Below are 13,655 nucleotides of genomic sequence, written 5' to 3' on the forward strand. Positions count from 1 at the left end.
AAAAAAAAAAAGAGAGAGCAAGTCAGGAGATCCACCTTCTATTTCCAACAAAAACCTAACTTCTTGGGAGTGACCTCACACTTTGGGTTATCTCTCAGTTTCCCCAAACAAGCAACATAATTTGGATTAGTATAATGCATAAAAGAGAAAAATATTTTTTTTAAAAAAGCTCCTCAAGTTAAGAAACCAAACATTTCCCCAAATCTCATTTTCCAGTATAAATAATCCTACCTTCTTTCTTTAGCTTTTATTTGAATAATTAAAAAAAAAAAAACACAACGGATACATTAGGAATTCTAACTTCGGCGGTCTAGCACAGAACCTGTACTCTTAAATCACAATTCAATATTACCCCATAAAAATAGTAACAGAAGAGAAACTGAAGCGATTGGCTAAATAGGTTATTTTTTATGGTAGATTTTGATTGGTCAATAACATTCTCACCTGTTCCTTATCTTCCATAATTACTGTCTGAATTATGTATCCCTTTTCACAGAAGCTAGGAGAGTTCTTCTCCAGCATGTTATGGTATTTAAAATTCCCAGGCTTCAGTATTCTTATTTATAAAGACACTACAGGTCTGCAATCCCTAGTCCAAAATTCCAAAGTTCAAGTTGCTCTGTAAGCCAAAAGTTTTTTTTTTTTCATTCAGCCAATTCATTTGATCTGATCTGAACTCATGTGACTGTCTCTTCAACTTTCCTCTCTTGTCTTCCATGCCAGGAGGCTTCTCTGGAGCCTCCTGATCTTTCCAGGCTGAGCCAAGTGCTTCTCCTCTGTGCTCCAGTAGCAGTTCAGGTTAGATTCTGGCCACATGGGAGTGCCTTTAAGTCAACAGTCTTCCCACTACAAGCTTCTCCATCCACATATGTTCATCCTCATCTCCTCATCCTTTAATGAGAAATCATTCACAACGCTCTATCAAGAGGGCAAATATAAGCGAGGTTCAAAATTCACAGTTTAAGTTATATAAATTACAAAAATTGCTAAGATATAGTAGGGCAAGACATGGTCTTAAGGCACCCTAATTAAATATCCCTGGATGCAAGAGTGTGCAGGGGAGGGGGGGGATCACTTCTGTCTCAGTGACTAGCACTAATTAGTTTCAACATTTAATAAGGTAAGAAGCCGCAGCAGGAAATATCTTGTGCAGGTGCATTTCTACAACCTGTACCAGATTGTTGGGCACTGATGGAAAGAATGACTGTAACAGGATTCATTACAGAGGAAGAATTCCATAGTGAATATGCAAGTCAGCCAGGTAGTTGGCAGTGTTTTTATTGAGAAATAATTGTTTTGATTTTTTTCTCAGGGGGAAAAAAAAACCCTAAAATTATTCATTAAAAAACAAACAAACAAAAAAAAAAAAACCAAACCTGTTGCCCCTGAGTCAATTCTGACTCATAGCGACCCTACAGGACGGAGCAGAATTGCCCCACAGGGTTTCCAAGCAGCAGCTGGTGGATTTGAACTGCCAACCTTTTTGGTCATATAAAATTACTTATAGATGCCTTTACTAACTTTAAGAAGCACAAAAACATCAAAGTTTGGTCATAGTTTCAGTCATGGACTATATGACATTTAAAGTGGTGTGTGTGTGTTTTTCCTGAAACAGTACTTTTAAAATGGCAACTTGTTTTTCAACATCGAAATTTTACCAATTAATACATGGTGGTTTCAGTGGGCGGCTCTCAGAATGAAGAGAATAAACCGGTTATCAGGTTTTGAAATTGTGAGTTTATTTGGTGCTCAATGCCCTTTTATTTTTAAACAGAGAGACAAGCTAATTTGCTTTTTATTCAGTAGGACACTGGCTCGTAAGTAACACCAGTTCATGAACAAATGCCATGAAACACTAATAGCATAAGTTGTAAAGTTTGGAAAGGCCTTTTGAAGGGCTGAATGCTGAGTTTTTCTGCAAGGTACAAAATAACACAGGTAGTCATGTTTACCTTGGGGAACAGTCATTCAAAGCCAGCCCCACAGGAGATAACAGATCCATAAGGTATGGTGTTATACGAAGTCCATCCTTTTAATAATGTTTCACTAAATTACAACATGCCATCCAAAGGTTCGTTCCATTTGAAATTTGGTTTGCTCAACTATGAGACACAACTGGAAATAAGCCAGACAATCTCCTTAATGCATTCAGTGGTCTTGTCTAATTCAGAGCTTTCCCTCCTTTGTTATGATAAAATTACTTTGATGCTACATTTTCCTGAGCAATATGGCCAGTATCTAACCAATACAGTGATTCTATTCATTAACAGGCTAACCTGTCCTGAATAAGTAACATCATGAAGTCTTTCATTTCTCTCCTTGCTCCCACTCACCACTTCCCCTACAGGGTAGGGGGGAAGTCTTTGCAATCAAATGCCAATTTGCAAATGCCTTGTTGATAGCTTTACACACAGTGTTGGTTTATCATTTATACCGTAGTTCCCAGCCACCATTTTCTCTTTTCTGCCATGGTTTATTCTCTCTTCCCTGGTCACACGTCCATGTGTCATATGGGTGACACAAAGCTGAAGTGGTTTAGTTTATAGACCATGAAATTTTGATGACAGTTAAGCTGATTTTGCATGAAGATCAAGGAGTCAAAGCTGCAAAAGTAATTCACAGAAAATGACTTTGCCAGTGGAAGGTTACTGTCTAGTTTAACTGGGCCCAGCCCTTTGCCTGAGATTATTTCAAATTGCTTTGTTCACAGTGCATCTCCTGTTTTTGACAGTGTTTTCTTTTCCATAAGATTTATAGTTTAAAAATGACAGCTTCCATATGATTGATTCATTTATTCAGTCATTGAAAATATAATGACCCTCTCTAAAATCAAGTCTGGATCTAACTAGATAATTAAGCAGGGCTTTTTTCTTTTCAGAATTATCAAGTTTGGCAAACATCCACAGGCTCATGACTTTCTGAAAAGTTCTGTGTAAGTCCAATGGATGTTGTTGTTGTTAGGTGCTATTGCCCAGACCTGTGCCATCCTCACAATCCTTGCTATTGTTATCCATATGATTTTAACTGGCTAATTTTCAGAAGCAGATTGTCAGGCTTTTTCCTAGTCTGTCTTAATCTGGAAGCTCCGCTGAAACCTGTTTACCATGGGTGACACTGAAGGTATTTGAAATACTGGTGGCATAGCTTACAGCATCATAGCAACACACGAACCACCACAGTATGACAAACTGACAAATGGGTGAGTCTAATGCAACCAGTTGAGTAATTCCAGCATGGTGGTTCTCAAGGTGCAATCATGCATTCATACAGTGATTCATTCATTTATTCATTCACAAAACTTCTAGGGATACAATGGTGAGCAAAAGAAACAATCAGAAGCAGCCTATTGGGGAATAAAGTTTTTATCAAACAATCACATAAATAAAAAAATATTTTACTAGGTAGGTATGTACTGCTATGTAACAAATTACCTCAACACCTAGTGACTTAAAACAACAATAAACATTTATTATTTCACAGTTTCTATGGGTAAGGCATCTGGGAATGGCTTAATTGGATGGTTCTGACTCAGGGTGTCTCATGAGGTTGAGGTCAAGATGTCAGTCAGGGTCATTCGTTAGATGCACCAGAGGTTCCGGTTTGCCTGGGACAATCCTGGTTATGCCCCTTTTCCTAGCATAATTACAATTTGTATTCCCTTCCATTTTCAAAAGTGTCCTGGATTGGACAATACATTAGTCACTGAACTAATTAAGAAGCTATATCCAGAGCAGACTGCTCCTGATATGACATTATTTCTGGTGTTTCAATTTCATAACCTCTCATCCTCCCACCCACCCAACCCAACACATACAGAGTGGCTTTCCTTCCTTTCTGCTTGTAAGTTCTCATCTTCGCATCAATTCTGAGTATATAGTATTCACCTAATAAATTTGCATTTGCTTATATTAGCCCAAATCAGGTACTGTTGCTTGCAACTAAAGAATTCTAAACTGATACAACCATGTTAAAGCAACCATGTTAAAGCACTTTTGCGTTACGCTAATAGCAATGTAAATTTATGGAAAGGTTTTAGTGTACTGAAGTGAGAGGAAGAATCAGATTTGCATTTCAAAACAACTGCTTAATTGCTACAGTGCACAAAGAGTTAGAGGGGATGTGAGTGGAAACAGAAAGCTAGTTAGTAGCTATTGATAGTAGATGCTGTTAATCTGCTATCAGTAGCCAAAGACTGTTGAATTGGGCTGGGCAACAAGGTGGTATTGAGAAAATGGAGAAAGAGAATACAGTACAGACTACTCTTAGCTGGAAGGGTAGAGAGGAAAGGGGTGGCAGCTGGAGGTGGCTGAGGAGTCGAGTGAAATGTTTTGTTTTATTACATATAATAGACCTCAATTAGTTTAAGTCAATGCAAGGCTTCCAATCGACATAAAGAAAAAATACCATAAAATAAATATACAAGAAAGGGATAAATAAGATACAGCCTAAGGATCCTGAAAGGAGAGATCTTAGGTGAGATCTTAAGAACAAGGGAGGACTTAACCTTAAATAAGGAGAATATCTTCATAAATCCAGGAGGGAAGAGAAGTATATAAGAGCAAATGTCATGGCTATATTCTGAAGTGGAAAGATAAGAAAGTTCCTATTTGATGACTTTTTTTTTTTCCTGTACAGAAAGCAAGGTATGTGCTGAGAACAGGGTAAAAGGGACATATGGTGGGCAAGGTCTGCAGAGAGTGTCAAACTACTGGAATGGTTTTTATGGAGAACGTGTGAGTGAGCTCATCAGAGAAATCAAGTAGAACTGCCAAGGAGTGTGGAGGACTCTTTTAGGAAAATGTATTATTATAATGTACAGGGAAACAAGTGCAAAAATCAAGTTCACCCAGAGATGGGGTTTTTCCAGACAGGTGTAACAAAAAGAAAGGGGAATAAGGGAGCTCCAAATGGTTAATGGAACACAGAGTTATAGTAATGGTGTGTCATGGAATCTAAGCTGGATGAGGAGAGAAAGAAAAAAGGAGAAGAATGATGGCTTGGGAGGAAAACAAAACAAAACAAAACAAAAAACAAGCAGCCCTGATAGGGTCAAAGAACAGACAAGGCCCATACAGTTGTTTTAGACAAATTTTTAAATATAAACTCAGTGGTATCTTATCCAAAATATTAATATTCAATTTCACTGGTGGAAGACCTTTTCTGTTTTGTTTCAGCTTTAGCAGTGCGAAAGGAAAATGGGGCAAAGGGTCTTCATTATCTTTCATCTAAAACTAGTAGTTTTAAAGCCTTTGACCAGGAAAAGCAATGGAAGGGAAGGGAAAAGAAGGAAATTATAATTCTGTAATTTAAACTAGAAAATTCCAGACTAAACCAAATGTAGAACAAAAAATTGGCAGCAGAATACTGTGGTGGTGTAAACAGCCAAACTGTCCATCAGTCAGCCACTAAAGATGTGTGATGCTCCTACATACAGACTTTGCCAGAAGAGCTGGGTACAGAATATCTCACCCTGACGTGGACACACTTCAGGGGGTCTGTCCAGGTCAGAGGGCATCCTGGAGACTGCTATCACTAAAACAAAGTAACTCAAGGCCCCCTTAGTTGGAGCCTCTAAGACCCAAGGTAGCTCTAGAGCTTCTTAGACAGCTGTTGTCCCTGAACAAGGAGACTCAAAAGATACAGTAAATCAAGAGAAAGGCTGATCAATCAGTTAACTGATAAGTATTTTTTAAAGTATTTTTATAAAATGTTCTACAGGCCAATCATAACACTAGGCGCTAGAGGAACCATTGGTGATGAAAGAGAAATGGTTTCTTTCATCATGGAGCCTACCAAGTACATGGGAAGACAGATATTAAATAATCACTGGTGTTGAAGTAAATAATTAAAATGTGCAAAGAGGTAAGTTGAAAGAAGGTGTACATTCAATAGATGTTTAGGAATATTTGACATGCACTAGTCCTGGGGGAGAAGAGTGAAAAAGAAGGATTCAACAAGGATGCCTGGATTTGGAGATAGGTAACTTGGTGGTGCTGTTGGCATTTACTAAGATAGAGAATCTAGAAGAGGAGCCAGTTTGGGAAAGGAAGGTGATGAATTCAGTTTTGGGCACGTTACATTTGAGATGCCTGCAAAACAATTTAGTGCAGATATATAGCAGGAAGTTGCATAAAAGGATCTAGGACCCAGAAGAAAGATCTGGGTCAAAAAGGTAGATTTTCTCCTAGTTGCCACTTTGCTCAAAGGAGTTTCAGACCTAACCACTGCTGCAGTCAAAGCCCAGTTGATGAAGGGTGGACATAGGAGGAAGAGATGCTCTTTTTCAGAATTTCTTTTACCACATGCCAGACCAGCTCAATATTCAAAGCTGGTCTTAAGCAAAATTATGACAGAGGCAATGGGTACCTTTAATACACCGGCCACACATTACCACAGTCAGCTTTCTAAAACATAGTCAGTTTTATGACATTCCCTTCCTTCTGATCCACAGAATAAAATCCAAGCCTCTGAATATGGGGTTCAGGTTTATCATCTAACTTCATTTTCTTTTATTCTCCACCATAATCCCCAGGACCCATTCCTTGTCACACACACTTTTTTCTACAGCCACATCAGTCTTGCTACAGTCCATTTAAAAGGCATGCTAGCTCATGCTTCTATGCCTTGCTCATGTTACTACTTCTTCCTCAAATACCTTTTCCCCTTTCTCTGCCTAGAAAACTCCCATTCTTCCCTCAAGAACCTGCTTCATTTATTCATTCATTCAATGAACATTTTGAGCAATTCCTATATGATGCACATTTATTAGATGTTTGGGACATAGAGCCATCCACAAGAAAGTGATTATCCACCCACCCCATATTACATGCAGCATAGCAGAAAAGGACACAGAGAGGATTTGCTCTTCACTTGTTTCTCCTCCTTAGGAACTGGTAAAAATCCATATCAAATAGGATCAGATATTTTTGCTCTTTATTTTACTTTATTTGCTGATATATTCTGGATCTCTCTTCTTTTTGCCTAATCTAAATTATGGTGATCTTTTTTCATGAGTTTTTGCCTCATGTTGGTCTGTCCAGGTATAACATTTTCTTTTATCAGGTCATTTAATCTCAGTCTTTGCTTTTTTAATTGCACAAAGTTCACTCTCATTTTTATGAAGGTTTGTTGATTCCAACATAAATAAAATGGCTACCACTATTTACCTGGGGCTAGCCTCTTTTCCTCTGTTTGTATGACTGCATCTATCTCTTCCTCTTTTCCTGTTACTCTCCCTCCCTCCCCAAAGTATTCTGAGTTTCTCAACTTTCTTTTTTAATTAGGATTTAAGCTGAATAAATTTCCCCATTGAAGAGACACATGGAATCTGTACACTTTCATACAACACCAACAGCCAAGGATTTCCTGTGTAATCATTCAGGGATCTGTCAACTAAAACCTCATACGGGCCATCGCTTTCTCCACCTCCTAGTAACATCAGCCTGTCAAGGTTGATTAATTCAGCACACCTTGGTCCTCCCCCCACCCCTCTCTGGCTCTCTATTGGTTGCAGATACACTGTGGTGCTCTACTTGTGACATCAACAATTGGAATCTGTACCACATTTTAGAGGATCCTACTTCAGCATACCAGCCATGGACACAGACCAGAAAGATGCAAAGTGAAGAACTGATTTCAGTCTGTTTTTTTGTTTTGTTTTGTTTTTCAAGTTATTGCCACATATTAGGAAAGGTTATTTGTCTCTCGATTGCTTGGAAAGCCCTGAACCATCAAATAAATGAGAAATTTGAAATGTGATAAAAGACCATGTTACGCACATTAGGCTTCAAAGTCTGTATGTCCTCACATGGGCTTCTGGCAATTTTAATAACATTTCTCTCTCAGTGATCTTGACATTATGTCTCCTTGAAGGTATTTGGAAATGAAACTACTACAGAGCTGAACTTACGTAACTTGCTTAGCGATAGGAGATCTCACTCCCATTCTAGTTATATGAGCACTGTGAGAAGAAATGGCAGTGACATAAAAATTGTACACAACATAGGTAATTTGTGGAAGGGGAAAGTGACAATTTTGAAGGTCAAAATGTGGCCCTTCCTAAATAAGTGAGAATATAAAGAAAAGAGGAAGGGACATATTTGAATAAAGTGGTTTGTTTAAAGTCAAAAGCCAAAACTCTCCATGAAACTCAAAGGTTGATTTCCTTAAGTCTTTCTGGTACTCAATATGACCAATTTTTTATTTAAAAATTCTAACGCTAAGGTCCCTGGGTGGCACAAATGGTTTCTGCTCTTCTGGCAACCAAAAGGTTGGTGGTTTGAACCCACCAAGCAGCACCGCGGAAGAAACAGGCCTGGCGATCTGCTTCTGTAAAGATTACAGCCAAGAAAACTCTATGGAGCAGTTCTACTCTGTAACCCTTGGGGTCTCCTAAGTCATAAATCAACAATAAAAACAAAATCAACAACAAAAAGTCTAAGGCTGGTTAATTAGTTAGAGCAGATGCTATTGTAGCCAAGGTCATGGAATTACTCTGAAATGACGGTAGATTTCATTCTGTTTCAAAACCACACCTTAGCATTGGGTCTGCGATTGAAATTACATGATCTTGATCATTAAAATGCTGGATATAACTGTTTAAATGAATTGTCATGAATCCAAATCAACCCTGCTGGGCTGGGGAAATGCTCAAAAGTCACACTCCTCAATACAGTGTTATTTATAAAAGAGAAATCAAAACCAAAAAGTGGTCCATTCACACATAAGGCGGTCATTTCATGTAAGCAATAAAAAGATAATAATGAAAAGTATATACTCAACACAGAAAAATGCATATATCATGCTAAATAAAAATAAAAAAAATGTTTAACATACACTATTGTTATGGATTGTGTCCCCCAAAAATGTGTGTCAACTTGGCTACGACATGATCCCCAGTATGGTGTGATTGTCCACCATTGTGTGATCTGATGGATTTTCCTATGTGTTGTAAATCCCAACCTCTATGATGTTAATGAGGCAGGATTAGAGGCAATTATGTTAATGAGGCAGGACTCAGTCTCCAAGATTATGTTGTATTTTGTGTCAATCTCTTATGAGATATAAAAGAGAGAAGTGAGCAGAGAGACATGGAGACCTCATACCATCAAGAAAGTAGCGCCAGGAGCAGAGCGCATCCTTTGGACCCAGGGTCCCTGCACTGAGAAGTTGCTAGATCAGGGGAAGATTGATGACAAGGACCTTCCTCCAGAGTCCACAGAGAGAGAAAGGCTCCCCCTGGAGCTGCTGCCCTGAATTTGGACTTCTAGTCTACCAGGATTGTGAGAGAATAAATTTCTGTTTGTTAAAGCCACCCACTTGTGGTATTTCTGTTATAGCAGCACTAGATAACTAAGACAGCTATGATTTCAACTATTTTATAAGTATTTGTGCTTTTGGATAAACACTGAAAGGGCATCTACAAATACGAAAATATAAGCTAAAGTGTTAGAGTGGAGGAAACTATGGGTGATTATTCTCTATTTTCTAAAATCTTTATAATACTGTTACTTTGTCTGTATAAAACTAGGGGGCTTCAGGGGCAATACCCTCATATAGAATAGACAGTACTTTAATATGGTCAAGGACAGGAATGATGTGATTCTGTTTTCTTCTAAACTTTGTTTTAATTAAAAACAGACGGTGATCCCTACAAGAGTCCAAGACCAAATAAACGTCATCTCAGCATTTGTGGAAAATGCTAAGACTAGAGGCCAACGATGAATTAGCCTAATTCAGAGACTAATAACATTACAGAGGGAACTGTCATCTCGGCACTTACACGTAATGTGTCTCGGGAGCAAATGTGGATGGATGCAGTGGAGGATTCTTACCTCCATTATAAAAGTGGCTGAGGTGTTTGTGACGCTTTATATCAGAGACCTAGATTTTATTAGCTCTAGTGATCAAGAGTGGATAGGGAATACTAAAAGCTCTCTAGTTGGAAACTCTTCAAATTAATGGATGCAAGGCAACCACAGCACTAAAAATGAGGGTTCTAGGTTCTTGTGGGAAGCCAAAACACAATGGAAAGATGAGCACAAAATTACAATTTTTACAATATACATATACTTAACATAATAGAACATGCATCTATAGATGTGGTAAATCAGTAGAACTAGTTGTATCACTCTCCACTTTTAGTATTTTATTCTTGAAAAGCATTTAAAATCCCAGATTAGCACCTACAAAACTTATGTTTTATAATAATACTAATAACTAAAGTTGTAGAACACTTTACAGTGTTCAAAACATATTTGCTGATTTTTATCCCACATGATCATTGCACCAACTCTTTGAGGGAGATAAGGCAAGCATTATTATCCATATTTTACCAATGAGATAAAATGAGTTTAACTGACCAGCTGTCGTTCAGCTAGAATGTGAAAGAGTCCGAACTTAAACTCAGGGATTCTAACACCAAGCCACCTGTAGGTCTTGCTGCCTCCAAAAAAAAACAACATTAAAGCTCTTACAGAAGAAAGTTAGCTTCTGGCAAAAATCGTTTTTAAGACACAGTATCTACTCCACTATCTGCTCTCTTTCTACCCAGAGTTCCTGCGCTCTCGCTCAGTGAGGCTTCTCTCTTTCTGAAGGAAGAAGCTCATTCACATGAATGTGTTAAGAAGATATGGACTAGGCCCTAAAGTTTGCCTTTGCCTTGGGAATGCTAGCAGAGAGCATCCTTAAAAACAATGAAATGAACTAATGTTAGAATTTAGAACTGCTAAAAACAGAAAGAAAAGAAAGCACACAATACTTTGAGGGCCTTCAAATCATACAAAGGATCATTTAGCCTACTTACTTTTCAGGTGATCCTGCTCAGCATTCTTGTCAATTTGGGATGCCAGCTGTGGTATAGTACAAAGAGGGGGGAGGTTTAGTTCTACCACATACAAAGTGTACAACCAACAATAAACCAAATTAAATGACTCCAAGCCTCCATTTCCTCATCTGAAAAATGGAAGTCTTTATTTACAGCGTTGGGGTGAAGATAAAATGAGATAAAACTTCGTTACAGGAAAGGGGTGATCATTATTCTTAGCATTTTCAGCTGCTTGTTTTTAGAGGCTTTTATCCCCTAAATCAAGTTACTTCTCCCAATGTTGTTATTCTAGAAACAGCCTCATAAATTTTACAATTTACTGTTAGCGTTACAAAGAATGAGCAACTCATCTCTAATATAATGAATGTGCTATAAAATTCATTGTTATAACTTTGAGAATTACCTAGGTAGTTTTGGGAATTAGTATGACTTCGAAGTATTCAAAACTTTTTTTTAATCACAAAGAAGGCATCTAGCATATTTAAAATAATATACACCACTACTGACTTAGATGGATACATACAGATACTATGTGTGTGTATCATACACACATCCACTCTAATACATAAACCAATCTAGTAACACTCTTCCATTTCCTCCATTAATTATCATATGTCAACAGTCCCTAGGGCACACATCTTGCTATTTGTCTCACAATGTTAATATTCTCCAAGGTTGATGGTATGTAGTCAGCTGCCTGTGCAGTGTGGATTTGAGAAGCCCCAGGAGGTTCTTCCTATCATATAACTTCTCCTTCTGGCCAACACAAATCTTGTCACTTGGGCTAAACAAACATTAAGTGGCTAACTACCATCTACATAAAATACAAATATTCCTTGAGGATATTATAATCTTAAAACTTCCTACCTTGTCCTTAACTCATATGATTTTCTCAGCTCTTACCTAAAAGAGATCCCTGTGAAATGAGACAGGTAGGTACACCAGAAATTGGGGAGGTCAGAACATTAGGTCTAGAATGTAGGACACTTGCAAGAGTAGGTGCATGTAGGTGCATGTAGGTGTTGCAGTGAGACGGCAGGAAGACAGGACCGAGTATCATTAAAGTTTGTAGTGCATACTGTTGCTTTCCTACTCAGCATCTATTCTCTGTATCACCTTCTAAACACTCTTCCAAACACCCCATTTTGGTCTCTTCCAGCCATACAGAACATTGTGGCTCAGGGGAAGCTGATTCCATCCCCAGGTCCTGAGGCAGGCCTGATTGGACTAAGGGTAATCTAGCTTTCTGGCTTAGAAATAGGCACATGACTCATTAAGGGCCAATGAGATTTCCAATGAAAGGTCTTTGGAGGACTCCAGGCCAATCTTTCTTCATTTTTCTGGGAGAGATTTCAGATGAACTCTTCTTTTTTTTCTTTTTGGTGCTGTCTTGCACAAATGTGAGGCCAACTCAGAGGAAAAAGGCAACAGAGGAGGAAGTAGAACAAAGAGACTCAAAGGAAAATGGAGCCAGAGCCATTGGATGAAACATCCGTGAAACCTACCCCACATCTAGACTTTGCCACATGTGAGCCAGTACATTTCTTCACTGTATAGGCCAGGTGGAGTTGGATTTTCCATGACTTGTTGACCATGCAGTGCAAAAGATACAAAGCCAAAGACAAAATGTTGTATTGCATGTGTCCCACAGCCATCATGCTCTGAGCAGACTTTTTTTTTTTTTTAATCACATGCATCCATTTACCCCATCTGTCACTTGGTATAAGTAAAAGCTACACAAAGAAAAGACACATGACTGTCCAAGACATTGCTGTGCAATCTGACAAAATCTAGGTTGAAATATTCCTGGCTCTCCTGTCCTGACAGTTCCTTCCCCTGGATTGCACTCTCTCACCATAAAGATCATCTATAAACTGGGAAAATGTTCTACAAAAATGTCACCTTCATTTTGTAATAATTTGAATACATAATTATTCATCCATCTAAGAAGAACAATCCATTTTAGAAAACTAATTATTGAGTGTATAAAGTAGCTTCATTCTTAGAATCCATAATGTGAACTGGCTGGATCATAATTAATGCTTTCTAGCATGATTCTTTTAAAGGTATCTCTCCAATCAGATCGGACAGCCTACTTGCCCAACTTGGCTCTTATGTATTCAAGATCTTAATAAAACAGAAATGAACTTGAAAGTTCTTCCAAATAGGAATTTAAAATTAAATCTAGTGTTCCTATCTAAGATCTAATATTTTATTTACCTAACGAATACTGCTAATGTCATAACAGGAAGAAAAGAAATACTTTAAGTTGTTTTTGCCCACAAAGCTAACTATTAATCCATTCCTAAAAGAACAGTTAAGTCATGAATGAACAGAACCTTAACACAATTATATTTCACAATCTCTGCCCTATGCTTTTTTAATCTACTATATATGTACAGATTTACTTTTCATAGTAAAAGAACATTTATAACAGTTGTATTAAATAACATTTTGAAGTCAAAATATATACTATAATGAATTACTAGTAGTATAATAAATAGGTGTCTGGGTGGCACAAATGGTTTGTCCTTGACTACTAACCTTAAGTTTGGCAGTTCGAACCCACCCAGCAGCACCAGGGAAGAAAGGCCTGGTGATCTGCTTCCATAAAGATTACAGCCAAGAAAACCCTATGGAGCAGTTCTACCGTGTAACACATGTGATTGCCATGAGTCAGAACCAATTCAATGGCAATAAGTTTTTCAGCATAATAAATATGCAGGAAACTATCTTGGCCTGTATCCAATGAACTTTGATTATTAAGCTACTCTAATTGTCCTTAAAACAGGATTTCTGAGTAGATGGCACTCCCCAGCCAGCATGAACA

This window comes from Trichechus manatus, unplaced genomic scaffold, assembly GCF_000243295.1.
Source record: "Trichechus manatus latirostris isolate Lorelei unplaced genomic scaffold, TriManLat1.0 scaffold00100, whole genome shotgun sequence".
Classification (NCBI taxonomy): domain Eukaryota; kingdom Metazoa; phylum Chordata; class Mammalia; order Sirenia; family Trichechidae; genus Trichechus; species Trichechus manatus.